This window comes from Oryx dammah, unplaced genomic scaffold (genome assembly GCF_014754425.2).
Source record: "Oryx dammah isolate SB20612 unplaced genomic scaffold, SCBI_Odam_1.1 HiC_scaffold_21, whole genome shotgun sequence".
Lineage (NCBI taxonomy): Eukaryota > Metazoa > Chordata > Mammalia > Artiodactyla > Bovidae > Oryx > Oryx dammah.
The window spans coordinates 76,745,120-76,772,491 of record NW_024070205.1 but is presented as its reverse complement, the minus strand read 5'-3'; the positions used below and the strand labels follow the sequence as shown (position 1 = coordinate 76,772,491).

The 27,372-nt window shown below is 44.4% G+C and overlaps 2 protein-coding genes and 2 non-coding genes across 6 annotated transcripts in view; 2 read left to right on the top strand and 2 right to left on the bottom strand.

Annotated features, from left to right (window-relative positions):
• PIK3C2B (phosphatidylinositol-4-phosphate 3-kinase catalytic subunit type 2 beta) overlaps positions 1 to 2,874 on the bottom strand; it is a 66,561-nt gene extending 63,687 nt beyond the window's left edge. The window contains exon 1 of the mRNA XM_040262999.1: positions 2,560 to 2,874. The gene's annotated coding sequence lies outside the window, so the exon portion shown is untranslated. The remainder of the gene's footprint in view (positions 1 to 2,559) is intronic.
• Positions 2,875 to 8,689: 5,815 nt separating this feature from the next.
• On the top strand, positions 8,690 to 8,762 carry TRNAK-UUU. Its single transcript has one exon. It is a non-coding gene; the product is annotated as a tRNA-Lys (tRNA).
• Positions 8,763 to 9,028: 266 nt separating this feature from the next.
• TRNAK-UUU lies at positions 9,029 to 9,101 on the bottom strand. Its single transcript has one exon. It is a non-coding gene; the product is annotated as a tRNA-Lys (tRNA).
• Positions 9,102 to 16,234: 7,133 nt separating this feature from the next.
• The window catches only part of MDM4 (MDM4 regulator of p53), a 49,002-nt gene continuing 37,864 nt past the window's right edge, over positions 16,235 to 27,372 (top strand). The window contains exon 1 of one of the 3 annotated variants that reach the window (XM_040263036.1): positions 16,235 to 16,373. The gene's annotated coding sequence lies outside the window, so the exon portion shown is untranslated. The remainder of the gene's footprint in view (positions 16,374 to 27,372) is intronic. The other 2 variants (XR_005724920.1, XR_005724921.1) reach the window with 2 other exon arrangements.

Here is a 27,372-nt window from a genome sequence, read left to right as displayed (position 1 = left end):
CTCCCTGAGAGGGGCACTCAAGTTATGAGCACAGGGTCTGGAGAGGGAATGCCCGCTTTGAATCTCTCCTGTCATTGACTAGCCAGCTGACAGCGGTAGGTGTCAGCTACAATATTATTTGCCAGCTCAGTTCTACCTTATAGACAGCAGTCAGCCTTTGGGGGTGTATATATCCCCCTGATTCCCTAGAAATATCATTAAGCAGACTTTCCTTCTCTCCTAGTTCCCATTCTAGCAACCCTAGTTAAAGAGAAATACCCAAAGAATAGTTACCTGGGCATTGTCACATTACTTTCCCTTAGCCAGAAAGGAAAGTTTCCAGAACGTTCTCTATTTCGTATCCCTCTCCTCTCACCCCTCTCCCCCATCCCCACCAGCTTTCCCTCTCTCATTAGTGAGACTAAACTCAGGATGTAAACCTACTTTTGTATAGCACTCTGCAGTTTTCAGTGCTTTTGCATACATGATTTTATTCAGTTCACGGTAAGCAGTGTTTTTCATTCTTAAAACAATCCTATGAGCCAAAGGTATTTTTCCCCATTTTATAGATATGCAAACTGAGTCTTAGGTTCATGAGTTGTTCATACTCACACAGCTAGGAAGCCAGGCCTCCTGACACTGAACCCACCCAGTGCTTCTCTACTACTCCGCACTATCACACCCAAGTTTACATCCTGGGAGCATGAGGAGCCTGAAGTCTATGGCCAGTTACAAGTTCCCCCAAAGAGAACAGAGTTCCCTCATTTTTATTCCTGTTGGCCAGCAGGGCTGTCCAGGCTGAATGACCATACAGATGAGATACCTGCAAAATGTCAGGCCTTGGTGGGGTGGAGAAATCAGAGAGAGGAGGCCTAAGGCCCCCAAGAATGTGGGGTATCTGCTGGAGAATCGTTACATCCTGGCCAAGTACGCAGGTATTCCAAGTCACTGGACAATCCAAAGGAGCACTCCAGATACCCAGATAAACGGAGCCTCCCTCACCACTCTTTCCAGGAAGAGGGAAATGGACTAGCTCCCTTCTGGCCAGGGCTGAGAGTTTGGTCAGAGTCAGACACACACACCCATGCACACTCAGCAGTAAATTCAGAGCCATGGAAGTCAAACCTTGGGCTCACCCAAAGGTCAAAGGGGAAGCAGCCACAGCTTCAGTCCAGGGCTCCGGCTCCAAGCCACCACCTCCTCAGACGCTGGCTGCCAGGCAGGGTTATAAAATGGGACTCGACTTAATTTTTCCATGGACACAACCCCAGAGGGGACTGCCAGGCTCTGGAGGAGCTGCAATTCTGAAGCCTCATAACTTCTGTGTTCTGGGATGCACAGCTGGAGTGCGGGAGGGAGGAGTATACAGGGATCAGGTTTGCCACCCCTGGACCATTTCTCTTCCAGTATCTCCCTGAGGCCTTGTGTGCCAAGAGAATAAGTTCTCATTCAGCGGCTGATACAGGGTTGGAATTCAGGGCAAATTACTTACATCTGCTTGGCTACAACCCATATAGTCAGGTAGTTTAGACAGAGAAGGAGGGGCATGTTGGCCCACTTCTGGAAGCCTGGGTAGTTGTGTGCTAAGGAATCTGGTGCCACGCTGGGACCAGCCACCCAGAATATAAAATTCTCTAAAAGAACCGAGAAAAATACATCAGGGCAGCAGAGACAATAGAGATTCCATCGCAGCCAGGCTGGAGGGACTGGGAAGCCATGAAGACCCCACAATGGGGTGGAGACCAAGAGAAAGGAGGTCGGCCTGAAGAGCGGGAGCAATGGCAGGGTCTTCACACGCGCCCCGCGGCCAACCAGGGTGTGTGCTCTAACCTCACACGTTAGTAACCTCTTCTCACAACCCGGGAGCCTGCCGAGCCCCTGGGCTTCCCACCCCACCTCACCCGGGCTTGGCCGGCTCCCCGGGGCTTCCTGCTGCTGCGATTGCGCCCCAACATCAAAGCCACCGCTGTCGGGAGCTGAAAACCAGCGACAAGTACCGGCCGGGGGAGATACGCCTCCCCCCAAGGACCTGGAACTCCGGCCTGAAGGCCCCTCTCCCTCTCCCAAGCTTTCCCCTTTTGCTGCAGTATCCTTATAAGGCAGAAGCCAATTTTCCTATCTGTCCGCATAAAAAATGTATATCTATTATATATTCCCTAGGCTAGATGCTGACTTTTCACCTACCGCAAGAGAAAGCACCACCCCACCACTCTCACTCCAGGGCAGGTTTTGCCTTTTATTTTCTCATCTTCAGCAAAACCATTGGCTGATTCAGGGCGCCTTGCCGCTGGGAGCCAGGAAGTGTGTTTAGAGGGAAAGGGGTGGGGAAGAGGGCGCCCGGGGTCCGAGACACTCGGAGACCCCAGGAGCAGGGAGCCGGCGGGGCCGCCCGCTCGGGTGCGGGGCCCGGAGCTCGGCGCCCACCGCCCACGCGGCCCGCGCCCCGGGAACCCTCGGCTCCTTCCATTGTTGAACCTCGCAGCTGCCATGCTGCAGGGAGAGCCCCCGACCTCCGTCCGCCCCACTCGGCGGGTGATCCGCAGACGCGGGCCGGGTCGCCCGGCCGGGTGCGCGCCTTACCTGCGCCCACTGCGGTTTCCTGCGGTCGTGCGCTCGGAGACCCGGGCTGCCGGCTCCCAGCGGCTTCGGCGGCGCACCGCCTCCTCCGGGCCGCTCCCTCCCGGGCAGCACGCGGCGGGCGCCGGGCCCGGGGCAGCGGGGAGGCAGAAGGGGCGCGAGGACCGGCTAGGGAGTCGGCTCAGCGGAGGGCGTGCGCGAGCCCGCGGGGTCCGGCGGGCCCGGGGGAGACAATAGCGGCAGCCGCGGGCGAGCGCGGGGAAGCCATCTCCCGGAGACCCCGCGCACTGCACGCCGGCGGAGGCTCGGCCGGACGCGGGCAGGGCGGGCAGCCGCAGGCCGCGGCCCCAGCCCGCAGCGCCCGGAGCGCGGAGGAGGGCGGGCCCCGAGCCCAGCCGCCTGCCCCTCCCGCTCGGCTCCCCGCCTCCCCGGCCTTTGCGCTCGGGGAGGGAAAAGCAAGGCGTCGAGTCGTGCTTCGGAAAGCCAGGGGCCGAGATCTCCACTCCCCACTCGCGTGAGGGTGTTTGCAGATGGTCGTTACCTTCCCCTGCTGGGAGCCCTTTGCTGTGTGCCGGGCGAATGCCCGATCATTCTACTGGAAATGACAGAGTTTTGAGGTCCGGGTAGCGGTGGATGGAATTTCCTCCCCCCCATCATTAACGGAGAGATGCTCGAGAGAGTCCCTACCTTGAGGTCGGAGGAGACGGCGGGGGGAAGCTGCCTCTGCCTTTTGCACTTTTCTGCTTCATCGGTTTTTCGGTTCGCCCTAGTGGGTCGTGTGACCTGAGCCCCGTTAAATAGCAGGCTACAACCTGAGGGGGAAGGGTGGTGGTTGATCCTCCAGCCCAACCAGCGCAAGGGGAAAATCTTTCAAACATTACGTTCTATTTAAAATTTTGACTCAGTACCTTTGTTTGAGCAGTGGTCTCTAGAAGAATTTTCCGAAGGGCTCCACCCAAAGAAACCCATACAGTTGGCCAGCACCTCATTTGCATTTGGTTTGCATAATAACGATGCTCTCTGATCTCAAAATGTGTTTTCCTCAAAACTTGAGTCTTGCTCTCCACCAGGATCCTCCTTGTTTCTTCCTTGCCAGACTACGCTCAGCACCTGGTTCCCAGCGTCCCTCTCCTGCCGTCCCATTCAGGTATCTAGGGCTCAGTACTCCCAGCCTGAGGTCAGAGGCCCAGGACTCCCCTGCCAGGGTTCTCAGGGAAACATCTGCAAACCCGTGCCTTCTCTGGTCTCAAAGAAATGTTTGTTAGAATGCTACTCTTACAGTCTGTTTGGGGTTCACTGGAGTTTTGTGGGGTTTTTTTTTAAGGGTGTCAGAAAGGCCTTTTAAAAAAGATAAGGGCGTTTTAAAATTTCCTAAATGGAAGAGACTTTAGAGCTCAAAGGAGGATAACTATTTTGGGGGAGGAAATTTGAATAACCAGATGAAGTCCTATGTAGAGGGAGAAAGCAATGTAAAAAGTGAGATGATGATTTGGAGGTACCTCTTGGGATATTGTTTTGTTCTCATATAAGGTGAAATCTGGGCCAGTGCAAAGAACCATTAATTGCAGGCAACCTTGAATGAGACAATGGGAGAAGCTCATGAAAGGAGAAGGGACAAAGGCTCGTGTTTGTTTTCTGCTCACTGCACCGTGGCCTTGGGTAGTCCACTTCACCCTCTGAGCATCAATAGTTCTATTGGCTTTGCTTCCCACTCAGGCCTGTTGTGAAGATCAAAGGAAAGTATGTAATGGACCATTTTGATGACCACAGCCTGTGTGTTCTGTACATATAACGTCTATATGACGCTATCCCTAATGCTCAAGAGCCTCGGGGGATAAAAACATGCATTCATTCACTCATTCACTGCGTGATCACAACACACATTTATGACCGCTTGCTATGTGCCTGTCATCAGGCTAAGCTCAGAAGCCTGAGAGGACACAGTAGCGTGGAACCATCAGTGGTCCAGGGTTGCTGGAGTGGAGAGTCTTCACCGAAGAGCTAACAGGAAATAGGCCTGCCTGAGTTGCTGGGATCATATTAAAGGCTTTTTAATGCATCTTGGTAGGGAGAAAATTCTGTATTATAAGAGAAACCAGGGCATGTCAAAAAGTTTAGGTTTAGCCCACAGAGCACCCAGGGTGCAGACTGGGAGTGGTGTGATCGGTGATGCGGCCTATTATAGGAGGATTTGGAATACATACTGATGTCTTCCGTTTGCCCCTGCAGATCCACTCTGGGCCCTCTGGTTTCCTAGCAGCGGTGGGCCAGTGGGGAGCCTTCTCAGAAGAGCCAGAGGAGGGAGGTCAAGAGGTCTGGACATTTCTTCCTTGGGCTGCTTCTCTTTCGGGTTACCGTGGGCTGGCTGCCATGCTCAACAAGCTTCCTCCAGGTGTTTCCCCTTCACTCTCAGCTCCTTTCCCGCCCTCTCCCTTTCCCTCTTCTCTCATTTAGAGAATAGCTCACTACCTTCCTTCGACTTTCAGGCCAAGAAGTGGAAATTCCCTTTTCTGCTGGCCCGGGGGACTGCATACTGTTTCTTTTGGTTTTCTATACCCTGCTGGCTCTTTGTAAGTTGTTCCTTCAAATTGGAGTGTGCCATTTGCACACTTAGGAGTACCAGCTGGGAACTCACGGGAGGCCTGGCTGCATTCAGGATGCAAGAGCAGAGAATCTCAAAGCAGGGGCAGAAGTATGGGATGGGAGGGAAGGACAGATACAAGAGATTCAGGCAGTCAAGTCAGTAATGCTTGGTACTGTACTGAATGTAGGGATCATCAGTGAGGGGGAAGAGTGTAGAATTACTCCCCACCTGATGCCTTAATTGGGGGCAGGTGGTGCCATTTACTAAGTGAGGGACTGTAGTAAGACAGGGCCCGGGTATTGGGGGTGCAATCATGACTCTGATTTTGGACATTAAATCAAATTTGGACTTGCAGTGTCTCTGGAATGTTCAGGTGGGCATGTCTAGTAGACTTCAGATTTATGAAACTAAATTGAAAGTAGAGGCATGGACAAATGGACTCTTCCATTCATAGATGATAAACAAAGTTACATGTGTGACATCACCCAGGTGGGCAAATAGAGGAAGGAAGAGGCCTGAATGGGAGGAAGAGCTGAGACGCCAGAGTGTCAGCAAGGAGGAGAGAAAGTGTCAGGAAAGAGGGATGGGAACACAAGTGCGGCTGAGACATCCAGGGGGGCAGGGCTGGAAATGCCTTTTGGATTGACAAGAAGTCAGTGAATTCTGGATGCTAGAGGGGTTTCTTGAGTTGTTAGCCTTTCTGTCGTAGAGAGGAGGGCGGTGGGAGAGAGCTTGAAGAGCCTGCCAGAAACCCAGGCTGCTCTCAGTTTGGAGTTATTGGGCCAAAAACACAAAATGAAACTTTTCAGAACAACTCCTCTGTACCATGCATTTCTGCACCTTGTAATGGTGTCAACTCAAAGAGTGTACAGTGATGGTGAAGCACTGGGTCTCTGAGTAGGCACGTTAGCCATTGGTTTAGGGACCCATTTCTTCATCCACAACTTTCCTAGCGCTGATACAGAGTTGATGGAAATTTTCAAAGACCCATGAGACTGATGAGTAGAAGAGCAAAGAGCATGTGTTTAATAATTAGTGGGGAAATTTCAGTTTGAGAAGGTGGAGTGGGGCGGGGCGGGGGTAGGGGGGTGCGGCGCACAAATCTAGAATCTGTGAGTTTAGCCTGCCCTCCAGTGGGAGAATTAAGTTCAACAGTCAGTGTGAGTGAGAAGCTTGGTAGCACTCCAGGAAGATTTCATGCTTAAAAAGGAGAAAGCTCTACTGATGGTATTTTGTAACCCAATATAGAAAAAGCAGATTCAGTTCATGCTACTTCAGATGGGACTTTACGATGTTAACAAGCCAAACTTTCAATTTGACTTTCAAACTTTGCTGTTGCCTATATGATAAAATTATTCTCCTCTAGCCTGAAATAAATCCCGTCAGCTGTCTCCAATCCCACACTTTCCCTGTCTACCTCCCTTTATTACAGCCAGATTAATTTATTCACCATCCCCAAAACACAATTTTCAATTCTCATTTTCCTTCCAGACTTATTGTTTTCCTTCCCACTGTGCCTATCTCGTTGCTGTGGAAATAGTAGGTGCTCAATAAGCAACTCATGAGTTAGTCTATTTAAACAGCTGGTTTATTTTCCTGGAGGAAAGGCAATACGATGTAACGAATGAAGCCATTGGGCAGGAAAAAAAAAAAAAACCACCAACTTTATTTTTGCTTCTTTAGGGACATTGGACAGCTACTATTTCCCTTCCTTAAAAAAAAAAAGAAGTTAGGTATAATACATTTTCACATCTCATTCAAACAGAGCAAAAAGTTTTTCCTTATTTCACACATGAGTACTCAAGAAATATCTGAATAGATAAATGTCTGGCTCACTACAGTTTCCTCTGCATACCTCTGACAGTTAACTTGTTGAAACTTAACTTTGATCCTGTTTTCCTTGCTGAAAACTGAAGGACCCCTTGCCCTCATCTTATACACCCTTTCTGCCCATTCTCATCTCCTGCATCTTCTTGTACTTGAATTCTTATTACTGCATTTATTACTTTGTTAAAATTAATTGCTTAAATGTCTGCCTCCTTTCCTAGACTGTGAACAGGATCCAGGTCCTATATATCTCTGACTTTCATCACAGAACCTAAGCTGTAATAGCCATAGATGATCAATAAATGTTTGTACAATTACATTATTCCTTCCTGTTGCGTTTTGAGTCTTCCTTCTAATCTTATTCCCCGCAGAAAAAGTAAGAAGAGTGGTAAAAATTTTAGATTTAGAAAGTGTCTTACAGGTCGTCTAATCAACTTCCCTCGTTTTATGGATGTGGAAACTCAGGCCTGTTTAGGATCACACAGCATGTTGGCCTTTGTTTTTAAAGAATCAGGCAATTGTAGGAAACAAACTTCTGCAACTGAGGCTGGGCAATTTTGTTCATTGTGTCAGAAGCCTCAGGTTCCCAGAAACAAAAATGCATTCCCTTATCAGTCTTGAAATTTCATAATCCTGTTTTCCTCACCCCATGCATCACAGTTGATGAAGGTGATTTTAGGAAAAGCCAGGCTGATCTGGAGATTTTTATTCTTAATAATTTATGTCGCTTTCACTGGTACACACTAATACTGCTCTAGAAGGAATCACCTTAGGAGTTTGATTTGAAAACTGCAACTTGTCTGGAAGAGGGAGAAAGGGAAAAATTCAATCAAAATCTCAATTAAAGGTCTAAACTCCCTTTCTCTCAATCTATATTCGGATCCACCTTTCCACAGTCACTTCTCTTTTCCTATGTTGCTGCTGCTGCTGCTGCTAAGTCACTTCATTCGTGTCCGACTCTGTGCGACCCCATAGACGGCAGCCCACCAGGCTCCCCCGTCCCTGGAATTCTCCAGGCAAGAACACTGGAGTGGGTTGCCATTTCCTTCTCCAATGCAGGACAGTGAAAAGTGAAAGTGAAGTCGTTCAGTCCCACTCTTAGCGACCCCATGCACTGCAGCCCACCAGGCTCCTCTGCCCATAGGCTCTTCCAGGCAAGAGTACTGGAGTGCGTGCCATTGCCTTCTCCTCCTCTATTTATAAGTTAAATGTATCTTTCCTTCTTTTGTGCTAAGGAATGCCTATTTAACAGCTATATCATCAAGTGAACGGAAATACGTTGTTCTTTAAAAATATGGGAAAAATACTGTAATCTGGCTTAGTAGAATGTAACCAAAATTAAGAAGCCCTGTTCATTAAAAATATGGGGAAAATACTGAAACCTGGTTCAGTAGATATAACCGACATTCAGAGGCCCTATCAGGGAAGCAGTATACTGAAGACAGAAGCGTAGTAAAAAGAGGTTGCAGCTGTCTGAATTTTTAATGTTCGTCTCCGTTGCCCATTTTTCTGTAATTTACTACCACGTAATTTTAGAGAGCTTAGTGAATATTGGAAATTCATCAGACATGAAATATGAAGGAACTTATGGAGAAAACCACAGAAAAATGAATGTGTTTCCTCATCTTACTGGAAAAAATAATACTAATTAAAATTTAGATTTGAGAGCCAATTTATTAGACTATCATCAAGTAAACAGAAGAGAAAACAATTTTCGAGAGAGCCCGGATAGCTCAGTCGGTAGAGCATCAGACTTTTAATCTGAGGGTCCAGGGTTCAAGTCCCTGTTCGGGCGCCATCTAATTTTTCGAAAATTCCAAGGTGTGCTTAGTTGCTAAGTCTACTTCTACCTTAAGTCGTATCAATTTTATTTTTCATTGATTTCGGAGTATGATAGATAAACGTACAGTCAGGGAAGAATGAAAAGCGGCTACGCAAAATGACGCAATTTCTTGGTAAGCGCGGAGGTTTCGCACTGTGATGTCCTGCCCGGGAGGAATTTTTTTCCTTCAGATTTCTAAGAACTGGGGAAGAAAACAAAACAGAAGTGAAAAATCAAAGCGCCCGAACAGGGACTTGAACCCTGGACCCTCAGATTAAAAGTCTGATGCTCTACCGACTGAGCTATCCGGGCTCTCACGAACGGTCGGCTCTCCTGCGGTGTCTTACTTAAGGACGCCAAGCGCCGCGCACCCGCCGCCTCCTGCCGGCATTTTGTGAAGCTGTGGTCAACCCGACGAAGCCCTGGGTTCGTGCGCCAGGGAAAACAGAACGCGCATCGTGGACCTTTCACCAGCATTACCGGTTAACTCGGGATTGCGAGACTCTTCTGTGCCCAATAACCATTATTAGGTGATAATAATAATTAGATAATCTCTCTGACAAGCCTAGGATGAACGGAACGGTTAAGTAGGCCACTTTTGAAGAGCTGTAGTGACCTAAGATTTATTACACTCTTGATAAAAGGGTGGGTATCTAAAACATTCCCGACAATTAAAAAAAAAAAAAAACAGAAAAAAACTCTAAGAGAATACAGATACGCTGTTCCGAAGCTGTTGAACTGAACTGTGTGTGTGGAGCGGGAGAAAGGGCCCCGCAGAGGGCTGGTGGGATTGTCCTGCGGGTCCCGTCATGGGGTCCGAGTCATGGTTCTACGTGACACAAACCCCAGTGGCCTTCCAGTCAGAAATCCCAGGAAACCAGAGTGGAAAGCTGAACACGCCAGCGGTGAGACATTTTATCGATCTTGGCATCGGAGGCTCTTCTCTTCCACAGCCGCCAGTACTCTGAACGCTGCCCTCTGCCACGGGGCTGGCATGGCGAATTAACCCTCCGTGGGGCTTAGAGCGGGACATCGAAGGGTTTTCCTTAAGCTGACGTTGCTTTCCCTTAATTCCAACTGCTTTAAGCGATTACCCTGGTCCAGCAATTCCACTCTCAGGAATTTGTCCTAAAGAAATAATCAGGGATGTCCAAAAAGACTTGATTACAAGAGAGAAAAGAACATCAAGGCATTTTAACTGGGAAAAAACTGTAAATGACATAAATGGCTATATAAATTATGGTATGGCCTATTAAGAATGAGCGACTTCACTTTCACTTTTCACTATCATGAATTGGAGAAGGAAACGGCAACCCACCCCAGTGTTCTTGCCTGGTGAATCCCAGGGACGGGGGAGCTTGGTGGGCTGCCGTCTATGGGGTCGCACAGAGTCAGACACGACTGAAGTGACTTAGCAGCAGCAGCAGCTATTAAGAATGATATGTAGCCATTAATATTCATGTAAAAGAACACAATTTGGGAATAATTGTAAGATAGTGTTAGGCGATATTTCAAATTTAAAAGTTAAGCAACAAAGATATATTGTACAGCACAGAAAATTACAGCCATTACTTTGTAATGACTTTCAATAGCAGTATCTCTAAAAACACTGAATCACAATGCTGTTCATCTAAAACTAATATAATATTGTATATCAACTATACTTCAACTTGAAACTTTTTAAAGGATGCATGTAAGTACCTTCAAAAATTGAAAGGATCCATAAAGCCTGGGTGCTGAAGTTAGGTGCCCCTTTTTGAACTACCTTGTGTCATCTAGAGTAAACTGTTTCTCTGTCTCAGGACAATAAAATGATTGCAAGAATTAAATAAGATTGTTTATGTAAATTGCTTAGAATAGTGTCTGACATATAATAAGCATTTACAAAGTTAGATAAAAATATCACAAGATCAGACTCCATGATTCTGTTCTTTCTATGGTTCTCTGACACTATCCAACCTTCAACAAGTGCTTAACATATTTTTTTAAATTAATTTTTATTGAGGTAAAATTGACATGTTGCATTGTTTCAGGTGCACAACCTAATGATTTGATATTTGTATATGCTGCAAAATGATCGCCCTAATAAATCTAGTTAACATCTATCACCACATATAGTTACAAAAAATTTTTTTGTAATAGAACTTTCAAGATTACTCTCTTAGCAATACAAATATATAGGACAGTATTATTAACTATAGTCATGCTATATATAAAGTTTAACACATTAATTTTTTTATTGAAGTACACTTGCTTTACAATGTTGTGTTAGTTTTTGGTATATAGCAAAGTGATTCAGATACACACACACATTCTTTTTCATGTTCTTTTCCATTAGGATTTATCACAGGATACTGAATATATTTCCCTGTGCTATACAGTAAAACCTTGTTGTTTATCTATTTTACATACAGTAGTTTTCACCTGTTAATCCCAAACTCCTAATTTATCCCTCCTCTTCTTCCCCTTTTGTAACCATGTTTTCTATGTCTGTGAGTCTGTTTCTGTTTTGTAAACAAGTTCATTTTATCTTATTTTAGTTTCTCCATGTGTACGATATTTGTCTTTCTCTTTCTGACTTCCTTCAGTGCGCATGGTAATCTCTAGGCCCATCCATGTTGCTGCAAATGGCATTCTTTCTTTCTTTTTATGGGTGAGTGGTATTGCATTGAATATGTGTACTGCATCTTCTTATCCATTCATCTGGCAATGGACATTAAGGTTGCTTCTATGTCTTGGCTATCCTAACTAGTGCTGCTGTGAACACTGGTATACATATATCTTTTCAAATTATAGTTTTCTCTGGATATATACCCAGGAGTGAGATTGCTGGATCACTGTTGTTCAGTTGCTCAGTCATGTCCAACTCCTTGCGACCCCGTGGACTGCAGCACACCAGGCTTCCCTGTCCTTCACTATCTCCTGGAGTTAGTGGCAACTCTATTTTTAGTTTTTTGAGGAACCTCCCTCCATAGTGTCTTCTATAGTGGTCGCACCAATTTACATTCCCACCAACAATGTAGGAGGGTTCTCTTTCTTCCATACCCTCGTCAGTATTTATTTATTGACTTTTTGATGATGGCCATTTTGACTGGTGTGAAGCATGTACCTTAATGTTGTTTTGATTGTATTTCTCTAATAATTAGCAAAGCTGAGTGTCTTTTCATGTGCCTATTGCTCATCTATATATCTTCTTTGGAGAAATGTCTACTTGGGTCTTCTGTCCATTTTTAGATGGAGCTGTTTGGGTTTTTCGTTATTGAGTTGTATGAGTTGTTTGTATACAATTTTGGAAATCAATCCCTGGTCAGTCTCATGTTGCAAATATTTTCTCCTAGTCTGTAGGCTATCTTTTTGGTTTCTTCAGGATATTCTTCGTTGTGCAAAAGCTTGTAAGTTCGATTAGGTCCCAGTTGTTCATTTTTGCTTTTACTTCTATTGTCTTGGGAGACTGACCTAAGAAAATGATGCTTCAGTTTAAGGCTTAACATGTATTTGACTGGAGTAGAGGGAGACATAGAGAATTTAGAAAGCTGACAATATTAAGTTAACTTGAAAGAATAACTGTCCCCTAAGCAATGGGAAACTATTACATTCTGGCTCACTCAAGGAATACACATTAGATTTGCAGGTCAGGAAGCAACAGTTGGAACTGGACATGGAACAACAGACTAGTTCCAAATAGAAAAAGGAGTACATCAAGGCTGTGTATTGTCACCCTGCTTATTTAACTTATATGCAGAGTACATCATGAGAAACGCTGGACTGGATGAAGCACAAGCTGGAATCAAGATTGCCGGGGAAAATATCAATAACCTTAGATATGCAGATGACACCACCCTTATGGCAGAAAGTGAAGAAAAACTAAAGAGGCTCTTGATGAAAGTGAAAGAGGAGAGTGAAAAAGTTGGCTTAAAGCTCAGCATTCAGAAAACGAAGATCATGGCATCTGGTCCCATCACTTCATGGCAAATAGATGGGGAAACAGTGTAAACAGTGGCTGACTTTATTTTGGGGGGCTCCAAAATCACTGCAGATGGTGTTTGCAGCCATGAAATTTAAAAACGCTTACTACTTAGAAGGAAAATTATGACCAACCTAGACAGCATATTAAAAAGCAGAGACATTACTTGGTCAACAAAGGTCCATCTAGTCAAGGCTCTGGTTTTTCCTGTGGTCATGTATGGATGTGAGAGTTGGACTATAAGGAAAGCTGAGCACAGAAGAATTGATGCTTTTGAACTGTGGTGTTGGAGAAGACTCTTGAGAGCCCCTTGGACTGCAAGGAGATCCAACCAGTCCATCCTAAAGGAGATCAGTCCTGGGTGTTCATTGGAAGGACTAATGTTGAAGCTGAAACTCCAGTATTTTGGCCACCTGATACGAAGAGCTGACTCATTTGAAAAGACCCTGTTGCTGGGAAGATTGAGGGCAGGAGGAGAAGGGGACGACAGAGAATGAGATGGTTGGATGGCATCACCGACTCAATGGACATGAATTTGGGTGGACTCCAGGGGTTGGTGATGGACAGAGAGGCCTGGCGTGCTGCAGTTCATGGGGTTGCAAAGAGTCGGACACGACTGAGCGACTGAAATGGACTGATGTCCTCATGAGAAAAGGAGATTAGGATACACACAGAGTACACAGACAGAAGGGTAAACATGAAGACAATTTTTTAAAAAATTTGAAGTATAAAATATTTGAAAGGAATATATACAGGTATAAATCCTAAAAGACTAAATGATTGCAGGGGTAAATACCAAACTCAGAATAATGGTTCCCTCTTCAGTTGAAGGAGGGAAATGTCATCGGAGAAAAGACTGAGGGGGAGCTTTTAAAAATACTTATTTTTATTTATTTATTTGGCTGCACAGGGTCTTAGTTGTGGCAGGTGGGAACTAGTTCCCCAACCAGGGATCAAATCCAGGGCCCTAGCATTGAGAGATGAGTCAGCCACTGGATCACCAGGAGGGTCCCACATGCAGGACTTTTTTGTACAGGTAATGTATTGTTCTCTTCGAAGAATTGTGGAGGAAAGGAGTCATATTCTTCATTATACTTTTTTGCATGTCTGAAATAGTTTCTTACAGCTTTTCAGAAAGGCTATAGACCAATAACATTGGCTTTTAATTTCTTTAAAACTGCAGTAGGCCTTAGAAAATTTATTTAATTCACTCCTTTTACAGATTGGGAAACTAAAGACCTGTGGAACTTTCTGGTTCCTAGAATAGTTAGACTAAACCCAGATTTCCTGTTTATTAAATAAATGGTTTGTGAGCACAGTTCTTAGAGAAGGAAGCGGCGATCACTAAATCAGTTATGATCTTGTTAAACCAATTTTGTTTTCTTTTTTGGCAAGATTACTTGACTGGTAGAAGAAATACTATAAATATGATTTGTTTTCATTATAGCAAGTCATTTATTTATTTATTTATTTATTTATTTATTTATTTATTTATGAACTCCTTGGGAAAGGTCAGAAAAATGTTGCCAGATGTTGACCTCTATTAGGTGGGATAATTGGTTTGAGAACAACTCTGGAAGAGGAACTCTGGAATCGTGAATCAGATTCAACTATGAGGGGTAAGCTCTATTCTTTTTTAAAAATAACTTATTTATTTTTGGCTGTGCTGGGTCTTCACTGCTGCTCAGGCTTTTTCTCTAGTTGTGGAGGACAGGAGCTACCCGCTAGCTGTGGTCTGCGGCCTTCTCACCGCACCGGCTTCTCTTGGTGTGGGACACTGGCTTTAGCGCAGGTGGGCTTCATCAGTCGCAGCACACCGGCTCAGTATTTGCTGCTCGTGGGCTCTAGAGCACAGGCTCAGTAGCTGTGGTACACGGGCTTAGGTGTTCTGCAGCATGTGCGATCTTCCTGCACCAGGGATTGAATTTGTGTCTTCTGTATTGGCAGGTGGATTCTTTTACCACTGAGCCACCAGGGAAGCCCGGGCTCTGTTCTTAATCATTTCCTAGTCAACATATTTATCAAGGCTTTAAATGAAAATAGTTTGTATACGTTAATCAACAATATGCAAAAGTGAGAGAGCTAATCCCTCCTGACTCTCCAGGCAAGGCCAACTGCAGCTCTCATTGCACTTAGCACATTCTTCTTACCTGGACATTCTGACGGTACCTCCAGACAGACTCCAGGTGTCACTTGTTTTAGAATCCTCTAAGTTGGTGCTTGGCACATAGTAGGTGTTCAATCAATACTTGTGGACCTTAAACTGAATTGCATAACAGGATCATAATCCAAAAAGTCCAGTAGACAGTAGAAAAGAACCTAAAATAACCAGGTACTAGTTAAAAGATTCAAAACAAAGTTTTGTTTGGGATTTTTTTTTTTAATTAAAATTAATTGCAGAAAAAGAGAGGAGAAATAGTTAACAGTTCACCTAGAAAAGCCTTCTGGGAGCAAGTGTGAAAAAGGAATTAATTCCTCAGCTTATTTACAGAACTCTGGATCTCCACCTAGGTCGGAGGTGATGCCAGAAACAGAGCAAGGTGCAATGTGCAAATAAAGAGAGGTCATTGCCTCATTTTATTTTGCATAGGTGTGTATCTGGTTCCGGGAGGCACATTTTAAATTAGGACAAACAGGTTCTTGAAGCCACAGCAGATAAGTAGTTGAAAGCTCCGAGGGGATTTTCAGCAAGCAGAAAAACAGAAGGTTAGAGATGGGACATGGTAGCTGTCTGCAAAAAAAAAAAAAAAAAAAAAGTATTTATATTAGAAAGAATGAAGCCTTAGTCTTCTCCGAAGTGCAGAACTAAAACCAATAGAGGTGGTAAAATAACATATTTCAGCTCAAAAATTCCTCTAATATCTAGACTCATCCTACGATAAACGAAATGAAGTGTTTGGGAGGGGTCACGCCATTTGGCACCGGCAAACAGCCTGCCTGAGAAGTTTGTTGAAGTCACCTGTGTGTTGTGAGAAAGTAGGCTAGAGACTTGATTATGTGATCCAAATAAGCTCCACCTCATTGTCCTTTGCGCTTCTCTTTTAACATTTATCACATCTTTTAGTGATCTGTGTACCTACTAATCTTATCCTCGCCCAATTAGCGTCAACACTAGCGTGCCACTCCACCACATCTGGGGAGTAAGAATGAATAAGCTAACACCGAGAAGCAGAGCGGGTGGCTTTTCAGCTTTCTGAAGAGCTGAAAAGGTGTCTCTGATGGTGCTTTTAGCTTTCTCTCCTCCCTGTTTGTTTTTTGTTTGTTTGTTTACTCTCCCAGGACACGTTTATAAAGAGAATAAGACCCTGCGATTTCCTCAAATGATATCTCTTGAAACCTCAGAAATCTTAGTCGTCCAGGCCCTACTACTCTCTTTCCCCGGACTGGCGTCTCCTCTATGGTAGGGCGGGCTCAGCCTTCTAGCTCTCTAGCCCTCCCGTCGGCCCATCTATGGTTTCCGGAGGCCTCACCGGAAGCTCCTGTGGGCGGTGGGTTGGGGAGGCCGGAAGTTGCGCCTTCACTACTCGCCGTTTCAAAATGCTGCTAAGACCTTAGGGACAGTTGAGTGACGCCCCCACACCCCGGGCTCGGCGGAAAGCGACTCATGGAACGGCCGTGAGGTGTGGCTTTTGGGTTTCGTTGGCGAGGTGCCGGCAGGCCGGGAGCGGGGGGTGGGAGAGACGCGGGCAGGTGTGCGGCCCGGGACAGGGGGTGGCCGGCGGGAGGAGCCAGAGAAGTGGGTGGCGGCGTGCGGCAGGTCGCCTGGGCGAGGCCGGGCTGGTGGGGTAAGCGCCACGCGACGCGAAGCCGCGGAGGACGGCGGTGGGAGTGCGGTGACTAGGCGCAGGTCCGCCGGCGGGTTACCGACCGGAAGTCGGGAGAGATGGAAGACGCTCGATGGGACGCCAAGTGTGGCGGCGACTGAGGCACTTTGGAGGAAAGGCGGGAAAGAGGGAGGAGAGAATGACACCGCGGTTGTCTTCAAGATTCTTTGGTAGTGATTTTCAGGGCCACGGACCATCTGTCTCAGAGGCACCCGAGCACTCGTTTGAAGACTGCTTATTTGGGGGCCACACCCATACTTACCCTACCAGAATATCAGGAGCTGGAGCTCGGGAAGCTGTATTTTAATCAGCGCGTTCCCCTGTTGGTTCTTGTAGACCCCCAAGTCTGAAAACCATTGTTAAAAAGCGACACTCAGAGAAAATGCTGCTGCTGTTTTCCTTCATCTCGGAAGCTCTCTTAGGAAGCTCCTCCATGCCGTGGGATGTTGGCATGGGAAGCAAGTACCAAAGGTCCTTGGTACTTTTTGGTATTAAGTATTACTACATCTCAGTTTGGGTTTGGCCTCCTCCCTCTTACTTGGAATCCTCCCCTAGTGGCTGAGCGGTAAAGAATACGCCTGCAATGCTGGAGTCGTAGGTTGAATCCCTGGGTCGGGAAGATCCCCTGGAGGAGGGCATGGCAACCCACTCCAGTACTCTTGCCTGGAGAGTCCCGTGGACGGAGGAGCCTGGTGGGCTACTGTCCATGGGGTCGCAAAGAGTTGGAGACGACTGAAGCAACTTAGCACGCATGCACGTACTGCTCATACATTTCTGCTACGAAAAGTTCATTTCGTTTAGAATATTTACTCAAGAATATTTTGTTTCACAGTATAGTCAGGATCACAACTTTTTATAGTTTTTTTTAAAAATCAAAATACTACTTGCCTGTTGTTGAAGAAAAGCACACAGTATAGAAGTGTGTAAAATGAACTGTTTGTTAACCTGCCCCCTCCTCAAGCTAGCTACCCTTAACTGCTGGATATTATGTTCTTCCTGACTTTTTGCACATGTATTCTTGCTTTTAAACAACAGTGGGGTCATTTTGTATCTATCATTCTGCACCTTAAATTTTTCAGTAGCAACATCAGAGAAAACTTTCCATAAAGTGTATAATACAATATTTTCTTTTAAGGACTTGAGTATTGTGCAGAAGAATTTCTTCAGGGGATTTTTAGGTTGTTTCCTAAAGCATATTGTTTGTTTTGCAAACTGTGCTGGAGTATATTCTTGCTACAGTCTTCACTTTTTTAGGTGTGTAGCAGATCTGGTAAGAACTAAAACAATATCTGAATGTTAGTTTTTTTTTTTTCTAAAGAAAAAAGTTGGTTTTATCATTTTCATGTATCTAGCTGAAAGGGAATCAGACAGTAGTGTTTAGTAGAGGTTCTCAGGACTTCAAAGAATTGATAACAATGATTAGTTTTGCTAACTTCTGACAAGAAGCTTTTATTTTAGTTAGTCTTTATAGTTGTCTTCAAAGGTAGAGATCAAAGATCAGGTTTAAGAGTCTCTTGGACTAAGTGTAGGGTAAAAATGACTCTTCCATTATCCTTGAGAGACGTTTAAGACTGTTCTTGCACTCTATGATTTCAGTCCAGTAGGGGACACACATAAAAACATAAAATTAATATTATGGGTATTTTAATAGAGGTGCTTTTGTGTCGTCACCTTCTTTGGGGAGTCAGAAAAGCCTTGACTAAGGAGGTGACTAGAAACCAAGATTAGTAGTTTTTTCAAGCTACAATTGGCAAACACATGGGATTTTTTGTTTTCTTATGGGAAATGGCAACCTACTTCAATATTCTTTCCTGGAGAAGCCTATGGACAGAGGAGCCTTCCAGGCTGCAGTCCATGGGGTCTCACAGAGTCAGACATGACTGAGCACACTCAGCATACATTTACTGTGTACCATTCAATAGGGTAATTAAAACCCACTGTTTTGATTCAGTATTGCTTTTTCTTTTTTCCCACCTTTGTAGTGAAATATTTTAAAGTTTCACAGCTGTGTCATTTTATTTACCTTTAAATATGTCATGATGTAGCTCTTACTAAGTTGTTCAGTTGCTGAGTCATGTCTGACTTGTTGCCACCGCATGAATTACAGCATGATGGGATTCCCTGTCCTTCACTCTTTCCCAAATTTCCTCAAACTCATGTCCATTGAGTTGATGATGCGATCCAGCCATCTCATCCTCTGTTGCCCTCAGTCTCCTCCTGCCCTCAGTCTTTCCCAGCAGCAGCACCTTTGCCAGTGAGTCTGGCTCTTTGCATCAGGGGCCAAAGTACTGAAGTTTCAGCTTCAGCATCAGTCTTCCAATGAATATTCAGGATTGGTTTCCGTTAAGATCGACTGGTTTGATCTCCTTGCGGTCCAAGGGATTCTCAAAAGTCTTCTCCAGCACCACAGTTCAGAAGCTTTGGCACTCAACTTTCTTTCTTGTCCAGCTCTCACATCCGTCTGTGACTACTGGAAAAACCACAGCTTTGACCATACAGACATTTGTCAGCAGAGTAATGTCTCTGCTTTTTAATATGCTGTCTAGGTTCGTCATTGGAGAAGGAAATGGCAACCCACTCCAGTGTTCTTGCCTGGAGAATCCCAGAGACAGGGGAGCCTGGTGGGCTGCTGTCTATGGGGTCTCACAGAGTTGGACACGACTGAAGTGACTTAGCAGCAGCAGGTTCATCATAGCTGTTCTTCCAAGGAGCAAGCGTCTTTTAATTTCATGGCTGCAGTCACCATCCACAGTGATTTTGGAGCCCAGGAAAATATAATCTGTCGCTGTTTCCTCTATTTCCCCATCCATTTGCCATGAAGTGATGGGACCGGATGCCATGATCTTAGTTTTTTAATGTTGAGTTTTAAGCCAACTTTTTTCACTCTCTTTCACCTTCATCAAGAGGCTCTTTAGTTCTTCTTCACTTTCTGCCACTGGGTGGTGTTATGTGCATATCTGAGGTTATTGATATTTCTCCCAGCAATCTTGATTCCAGCTTCTGAGTCATTAAGCCAAGCATTTTGCATAGTGTACTTGGCCTAGAAGTTAAATAAGCAAGGTGACAGTATACAGCCTTGACATACTGCTTCCCCAGTTTTGAATCAGTCCATTGTTCTGTGTAAGATTCTAACTGTTGCTTCTTATCCTGTTTACAGGTTTCTCAGGAGAAAGATAAGGTGGTCTGGTATTCTCATCTCTTGAAGAATTTTTCAGTTTGTTGTGATCCACACAGAGGCTTTAGCATAGTCAATGAAGCAGAAATATATGATTTTTAAAATTTCCTTGCTTTTTCTATGATCCACTAGATGTTGGCAATTTGATCTCTGGTTCCTCTATCTTTTCTAAATCCAGCTTGTACATCTAGAAGTTCACGTACTGCTGAAGCCTAGCTTGAAGGATTTTGAGCATAATCTTGCGTGCGTGTGAAATGAGTGCAGTTGTACGGTAATTTGAACATTGTTTGGACTTGCCTTTCTTTGGGGTTGGAATGAAAACTGATCGTTTCCTGTTGTGTGGCCACTGCTGAGTTTTCCAAATTTGCTGGCATATTGAGTGCAGTACTTTAACAGCATCATCTTTTAGGATTTAAAATAACTCAGCTGGAATTCTATCACCTCTGCTAGCTTTGTTCATAGTAATGCTTCTTAAGGCTGTGAAGACCCTTGTCTTCACAGTCCAGGATGTCTGGCTTTAGATGCGTGACCACACCATCGTGGTTATCTGGGTTATTAAAACCTTGTTTGTACAGTTCTTACGTGTATTCTTGCCACCTCTTCGTAATATCTTCTGTTCCTGTTAGGTCCATACCATTTCTGTCCTTTATTGAGCCCATCTTTGCATGAAATGTTCCCTTGGCATTTCTAATTTTCTTGAAGAGATCTTTAGTCTTTGCTATTCTATTGTTTTCCTCTATTCGCATTGATCACTGAGGAAGGCTTTCTTATCTCTCCTTGCTATTCTCCTGAACTCTACATTCAGTTGGGTAAGTCTTTCCTTTTCTCCTTTGCCTTTCGCTTCTCTTCTTTTCTCTGCTGTTTGTAAGACCTCCTCTGACAACCACTTTGCCTCCTTGCATTTCTTTTTCTTGGGGATGGTTTTGGTCACCGCCTCCTGTGCAATGTTACGAACCTCCATCCATAGTTCTTCAGGCACTCTGTCTACCAGATCTAATCTCTCAAATCTATTCGACATTTCCTCTGTATAATCATAAGGGATTTTATTTAGGTCATACCTGAATGGCCTAGTGGTTTTCCCTACTTCAATTTGAGTCTGAATTTTGCAATAAGGAGCTGATGATCAGAGCACAGTCAGCTCCAGGTCTTGTTATTGTTGACTACATAGAGGGTCTCCATCTTCAGCTGCAGAGGATGTAATCAGTCTGATTGCAGTATTGACATCTGGTGATGTCCATGTCTCTTGTGTTGTTGGAAGAGGGTTTTGCTATGACCAATGTGTTCTCGTCGCAAAACTCTTGTTAGCCATTGCCTTGCTTCAGTTTGTACTCTGAGGCCAAATTTGCCTCTTAGCAGTTTTTAAAAAGTTACCACAGTGCCTTTTGACTACCATTAACAGCTTCTTGCTGCTGCTGCTGCTGCTAAGTTGCTTCAGTCGTGTCTGACTCTCTGCGACCCCATAGATGGCAGCCCACCAGGCTCCCCCATCCCTGGGATTCTCCAGGCAAGAGCACTAGAGTGGGTTGCCATTTTCTTCTCCAGTGCATAAAAGTGAAAAGTGAAAGTGAAGTCGCTTAGTCGTGTCCAGCTCAGCGACCCCATGGAGTGCAGTCTACCAGGCTCCTCCTGCAACTTCTTAGTAGTATCTAAAACCTAGTATGTAATTCAGAATTTCTTGATTGTTTAGGAAAAATGACACTTTTGCAGATGGCTTTTTTGAACCAAGACTTGAACAAGGTCCATCTGTTGTATTAGGGTAATGTTTTTTAAGTCTCCGTGAACAGTCTTCCACTTTAGCAGTAACCCAAGGTGCTATAGAATTTCCTACATTCTGGATTTGGCTGATTGCCTGCTTTTAATGTTATTTCTTCTATCCTCAATTTTTTTCCCACTATGAATAAGTAGTAGTTAGATCTAGAGGCTTGATTAGATTTGGACTTGAGGGCAGGGGGTCAAGAATGCTTCATAGGAAGTACTGGCTGCTTTCTTTGCTTCTCACGGAAAGCACATGATTTGTGAATGCCTCTCCCTCTCAGAGATAAGTTTGGTCAATGGGTCAAATGCCGTAAGCCTGCTCAATGTGTTTAAAAGTTTCCCCTTCCCCCAACCTTTCACTTTAATGATTTTTGAGAAGATGTCATTTAACCCAGAGACTGGAAATTTTAGGATGAGTCAGTCTGGTACAGAACTCAGTGTTCAAAATGAAGGGACAGTGTGTGCAAAGGCCCTGTTTTAGAAACAGAAAAGATCAGTGTGGACAAGGTACATGGAGTGTGGGGTAGAACAGTGCAAGCTGGAAAGAGGAAGGGTGCTATTTTTAGAACAGTACCAAGCAATGGAGTAGGGTCTGGCAGGGTAGGATTGTTTTTTTGATCCTCTGGCTGTAGTGTGGAGTTTGAATTGAAGTGGAGTTAGAGACAGTTACAAATCTACTGCAGTGACACAGGCAAGAAATAATATTTTTTGATGTGAGGAATTGGTCATGAAAATGAAGAGAAGGGGTGGTTTTGAAAGATTTTTAGTAGTTAAAATCCATAAAGTTTGATGTGATAATGGAGGAGGGCGAGAGCAAGATGATGACTGAACTTTCTATTTTGAGAAGTGAAAGTCACTCACTTTCTGACTTTTTTGTGACCCCATGAACTATACAGTCCATGGAATTCTCCAGGCCTTTCCCTTCTCCAGGGGATCTTCCCAACCCAGGGATCGAACCCAGGTCTCCTGCATTGCAGGCGGCTTCTTTATCAGCTGAGCCTCAAGGGAAGCCCGTTTTGAGAAACTGAATGTAAAAGGATAAGCTTTAATATTGGACAGCTGAGCCTCAAGGGAAGCCCCTGTTTTGAGAAACTGAATGTAAAAGGATAAGCTTTAATATTGGACAAGTTATTTGACTTCCTTAAGCCTCAGTTTTCTCTTTTAAGGAGCGAGTAACATACCTAACTCTGTTGCACTCAAGAGAGATTCCGGGTGGGAAAGGAAGAAGATCCTGCTTTGGGTTCAAAGCCCATCAGCTGGATTCATTTCTCATATATGTCCTTGAGTAGTTCCATTGCTCAAGGTATTTTTCTTACAGTATTCTCCCATTTAAAAATCCTTCCACTGCTGTCTATTCCCTCTTATTCCTCCTCTGTGTAGTCAAAAGTAATTTGTCCTGCTCAGAACTACTCTGGCCCTTAAATCAGTATCTTTTTTTTTTTTTTTTTAAACTGAGGCTCTGTTACAATTCATGATTTCAGTTAACTCATATGTGACAAAACATGTAGTAAAAGCAAAATAACAGGAAGTGATAGATAATGAGATTTCATAATCAACTGTTACATGCTATATGGCTCTAAGTACTTTGTAAACTCCAGTTTTGTTTTGGTTTTTTTTTGAATAATAATTATTGAAGATATAATTGTGCAGTATTGAGACATAGAACAAAATACAATCATTAGAGGACAGTTGCTCTACAGTATTGTGTTGGCGTCTGCCATGTGTCCTGTCCCTCCTGAACCCTCCTCCCGTCTCCCTCTCCAGTGTCTTTTTAATGGCACAACACTTTCTGCCAGATGTTAAACCCTTATTGAGGTTTAAATTCTTCAAGTCCTATTCCTGCTAAGTTGCTGAACTAGCATGACTGCTTACTCCGTTCTCCCAAGTCATCTCGAGAGGCACTATAAAAGGAAAAGACTGAGAAACAAGTGGGTGATGTGGCCTTTTTTGAATTGCTGGGTGGGGGGGGGGAGGGTAGCTGGGTGTTTGGCCTTAGACAGGAATCAGCCAGGCGTGGCTGTAGGAGAATAAAACCAGGGAAGAAGAGAACTGCTGGAATGCCCTAGTTTCTTCCCTGCCTCATTACCTTGGAATTATCTTTTTCCACACTTGTTGTGACTCAGCTCTGGTCTAGCTCTCCTCAAAAGTAAATCAGGGCATAACAGAAGTCTGTACTTGGGAGGAGGGATTGAGGAAAAAAAAAGTGATGACTGACTTTAGGCAGTCCGTTCTCTGTCCTTTACCTCCTTATTTCTTGTTCAGTTGCCCAGTCCTGTCCAACCCTTTGCAACCCCATAGACTGCAGTATGCCAGGCCTCCCTCTCACTCACCATCTCACAAAGTTTGCCCAAGTTCATGTCCATTGCATCAGTGATGCCATCCAGCCATCTCATCCTCTGATGCCCTCTTCTCCTCCTGCCCTGAGTCTTTCCCAGCATGAGGGACTTTTCCAATGAGTCGGCTATTTGCATCAGATGACCAAAATACTGGAGCTTTAGTTTCAGCATCAGTCCTTCTGACGAGTATTTAGGGTTGATTTCCCTTAAGATTGACTGGTTTGATCTCCTTGCTATCCAAGGGACTCTGAGGAGTCTTCTCCAGCATCACAGTTCAAAGGCATCAATCTTTGGCATTCTGCCTTTACAATCCAACTCTCACAACCGTACATGACCACTGGGAAGACCATAGCCTTGACTGTGTGGACGTTTGTCGGCAGAGTAATGTCTCTGCTTTTCAACACACTCTCTAGGTTTGTCATAGCTTTATTGTCTTCTCATTTCATGGCTGCAGTCACCATCTGCGGTGATTTTGGAGCCTGAGAAGAGAAAATCTATCACTACTTCCACCTTTTCCCTTCTATTTGCCATAAAGTGATGGGGCCAGATGCCATGATCTTAGTTTTTTTAATATTTAGTTTTAAGCTGGCTCTTTCACTCTCCTCCTCCACCCTCATCAAGAGGTTCTTTAGTGCCTCTTCGCTTTCTGCCATTAGAGTGGTGTCATCTGCATACCTGAGGTAGTTTTTGTTTCTCCTGCCTGTCTTGATCCCAGCTTGTAACTCTTCCAGCCTGGCATTTCTCATGATGTGCTCAGCGTATAGGTTAAACAAACAGGGTGACAGCAGACAGCCCTGTTGTACTCCCTTCTCAATCTTGAACCAATCAGTTGTTCCATACAGGGTTCTAACTGTTGTTTCTTGACCCTCATACAGGTTTCTCAGGAGACAGGTAAAATGGTCTGGTAGTCCCATCTCTTTTAAGAGTTTTCCACAGTTTGTTACGATCCACACAGTCAAAGGCTTTAGCATAGCTGATGAAACAGAGGTAGACGTTTTTCTGGAATTCCCTTGCTTTCTCTATGATCCAGTGAATGTTGGCAATTTGATCTATGGTTCCACTTCCTTTTCTAAACCCAGCTTGAACATCTGGAAGTTCTTGGTTTGCATAATGCTAAAGCCTAGCATGCAAGATTTTAAGCATGACCTTAAGAGATGGGGAAACAGTGTCAGCCTTTATTTTGGGGGGCTCCAAAATCACTGCAGATGGTGACTGCAGCCATGAAATTAAAAGATGCTTACTCCTTGGAAGAAAAGTTATGACCAACCTAGATAGCATTTTCAAAAGCAGAGATATTACGTTGCCAACAAAGGTCCATCTAGTCAAGGCTATGGTTTTTCCTGTGGTCATGTCTGGATGTGAGAGTTGGGCTGTGAAGAAAGCTGAGCACCGAAGAATTGATGCTTTTGAACAGCGGTGTTGGAGAAGACTCTTGAGAGTCCCTTGGACTGCAAGGAGATCCAACCAGTCCATTCTAAAGGAAATCAGTCCTGGGTGTTCTTTGAAAGGAATGATGCTAAAGCTGAAACTCCAGTACTTTGTCCACTTCATGTGAAGAGTTGACTCATTGGAAAAGACTGATGCTGGGAGGGATTCGGGGCAGGAGGAAAAGGGGACGACAGAGGATGAGATGGCTGGATGGCATCACGGACTCGATGGACGTGAGTCTGAGTGAACTCCAGGAGTTGGTGCTGGACAGGGAGGCCTGGCGTGCTGCGATTCATGGGGTCGCAAAGAGTTGGACACGACTGAGCGACTGAACTGAACTGCTAGCGTGGGAGATGAGTGCAGTTGTCTGATGGTTAGCCGTTCTTTAGTACTACCCTTCTTGGGAATTGGAATGAGGATTGACCATTTCCAGTCCTTTGGCCACTGCTAAGTCTTCCAGATTTGCTGATGTATTGAATGCAGCACCTTGATGGCATTATCCTTTAGGGTTTTGAATAGCTTTACTGGAATTCCATTGCATCCACTAGCTTAACAGCAATGCTTAATTCTTAGGTCTCCCCAAATCCCTATCATAATGCTGTATCTCTCTGGGGAACAAAAGATGAATCCTTGGTTGAGCAGTGATTGTATGGGGTGGAGAGTAATTGTGGTTTTCTGGTGCTTGGGATTTCCTGCTTTAGCACTTATTTCCTACCTTACTCAGCTTACTGTGACTGATATTGAGTGGAATTTGGTCTTGTCTCTAATGCTTTACCTATCAGAATAGCTTCCGTCCTCTAGGGAAAAATAACAATGTTGAAGAGCACAGGTATTTCAAGAGGAGAACAATGTATAGGTTTCTTGGAACAGAAGTAATAGAAGAGACAGATCAAGGGTTTAAAGTTAGATAATCATTCTGAAAGAAAGAGGGATGATAATTAGCAACTTGAAGCAGGAATAAGCAGAGGCCGAGAGAACCAAGCAGAAATAGGAGGCTTAAAAATACAGTGGTTGAAACATAGAACCGTGCATCCAATGGGTGAAATGATGTGATGGATACAGTTGGATGAATTAGAATTCTAGAGTGAGGAAATCTCCCAAAACAAAGGGGAAAAAGACAGATTTTTATATATATATAAATGAAAAGCTAAAAGATAAGGAGAATAGATCTAGAGATACATCTGAATAATAGGCCTCTGAGAGAAAAAAGAAGGCAATGGCAGTCCACTCCAGTACTCTTGCCTGGGAAATCCCAGGGACGGAGGAGCCTAGTGGGCTGCCGTCTGTGAGGTCGCACAGAGTCAGACACGACTGACTCCCCAGATGGCTCAGTAGTAAAGAATCCGCCTACAGTGCAAGAGATGCGGGTTTGATTCCTAGGTTGGGAAGATCTCCTGGAGAAGGAAAGGGCAACCCACTCTGGTATTCTTGCCTGGGAAATCCCATGGGCAGGGGAGCCTGGTGGGTACAGACATTGGGTTGCCAGGAGTCCGACACAACTTAGCGACTAAACAACACCAGGAGCGTTATAGTGAAATTTAAGAGGATCACAGCTAAAGAAAATTATAGGAGCCTCAGAGAGGAAAAACAGATCACACACAAAAAAAGCAAAAATTGAATTGACTTTAGCATTTTGAACAGCATCAATAAATGTAAAAAGACAAGAGTTTTTTCAGGGTTTTATAGGGAAACTAAAGAGTTTTATACTTAACCAAGTTTAAATAGAAGGGCATGATAAAGGCATATTCAGGTATATTAAATATTGGAAGCCTTGCCACCTAAAGACCTACATTGAAAACAGTTCTAGATAAGTACTGAGTGATTCAAATCAAGAAAATGTTACAGGAGATACGTGAAGTAAAGGTAATCAAATATCTTGGTGTCATTTATTGTGGTAAAGGCTAAAGCAAAAGAAAAAAAGGGAGAGTAAGTGGGAGAGGGAAGGAGAAAAGGAAAAATAGAGAGAGAGAAAAATAGTTCTGTTCCAGAATTTAAAGTCCAAATGATACTGTGCTTAAGTTCATATCTTACTAGCAGGGAGACAGAGATGCAATTTCAAGAAAGGTAATAACATATTAAAATGAAGAATAGGACAAATTGC